Raw genomic sequence first — 1,732 nt, forward strand, 5'->3', positions numbered from 1 at the left:
TCGAACCCACGAACCGCGAGATCATGACCTAAGCGAAAGTCCGACGCTTAACCAACTAAGCCACCCAGGCGCCCCTAGAAGGTTGGAGTTTTTATTGTAATCATAAAAATAATACCTCCTTCCACAACATCTCCTTAAGAAGAAAAGGTGTTCGTTATCTTTGAGTGGTAGGTTTGGTTATTCGTGGTGTATATATTCTTCATACTTGTCTGCATTTTTCAAATGTGTGTATGTGTGTGCATAGTGAAGTATCACTTTAAGATCATGAAAAATCACTGAAAACATAGGGACATAGACTAGTAGATTTTTCATTAAGACTCCCGTTAAACAAAGGCACTGTGCTCAGGTGGGCCTTAATCCTTCACTTCAGTGAAAATTTTGTCAGGACAGTCTGGACGTTGAACTTGGCCTTCCGTCCATTCCCTGACTATCTTTTTCCATTTGCCAGTCTTAATATTTGCACTTTCTCTCTATAGATCTTACTCCTCAGTTTTTATCTTTTTTTTTTTTCCATTGGATTAAAGCAAACAATGAGCTTTAAAAAGCACATTCCTCATGGTAGATATTTCCAGAGAGTTTAAATTTACTTTAAACTGAATTCTCACCAGACCACCCAAGTGGATTCCCTTGATTTTTCATTATCCATCAACACATTACACGTTAGTGGGCACAATGGCATAAAAAGGGTGCAGTCAAGCAAAACTCTGAATAGCCCAACAGGACAACACAAAACCATGAACAACCACTTTTCTATCCAGTTCTAGAAAAATAATTCCTACTTTTACTTCCTCCTTCCTTCCCTCTTTACTGCCTTCCTTTCCTCCCCCTTTTGAGGCTTGTAAAGGGCAAAATTATGGGTAGGGTCATTCAGGTCCTATGAATTGGAACTCTGAGAAATGGGAAGGCCATTTGTCATGTTTCCGATTAGTTTCCGATGAGATTCCTTTCCTAAGGATATGTAAACAGTGTAATCCAGTCTTTTGTATTTTATAGTTACACTTGGGTGGGTTTTTTTACTTTTTTTTTTTTAATGTTTATTTTTGAGAGAGAGAGACAACAAGCACACAAGCTGGGGAAGGGCAGGGAGAGAGAGATACAGAGAATCCAAAGTGGGCTCTGTGCTCTCATTGCAAAGCCTAGCCTGAGGCTCGAACCCATCAACTGTGAGATCATGACCTGAGCTAAAGTCAGATGTTCATGGGGCTCCTGGGTGGCTCAGTCGGTTGAGCGTCTGGCTTTGGCTCAGGTCATGATCTCCTGGTTTGTGGGTTTGAGCCCCGTGTCAGGCTCTGTGCTGACAGCTCAGAGCTTGGAGCCTGTTTTGGATTCTCTGTCTCCCTCTCTCTCTGACCCTCCCCTGCTCTCACAGTCTCTCTCTCTCTCTCTCTCAGAGATAAATAAAACATTAAAAAAAATTAAAGTCAGACGTTCAACTGACTGAGCCACCCAAGTGACCCTATACTTGCTTGTTGTATAACGTAATGCCAGCATGATGTGTCTGAGACTAAAACTGTGTATTTTGTGTTTAGAGTGATGAATGACGATATGGACATTTGAGTTCGCCCATGACTATCTGAGTTCCCCAGAGATCTGGATATGACTAAGTCCCTTCTGGTTTGATTATCTTGGCTGACTGCCACCAATCACATCTCAGGATTTTGCCATCACATGGCGTTTTTTGTTTTTTTCCCCATAATACTGATATATGCATGTTAAATAGTGTAAAGGACAC

Source organism: Crocuta crocuta, unplaced genomic scaffold, assembly GCF_008692635.1.
Source record: "Crocuta crocuta isolate KB4526 unplaced genomic scaffold, BGI_CrCroc_1.0 scaffold224, whole genome shotgun sequence".
In the NCBI taxonomy this organism is placed as follows: Eukaryota; Metazoa; Chordata; class Mammalia; order Carnivora; family Hyaenidae; genus Crocuta; species Crocuta crocuta.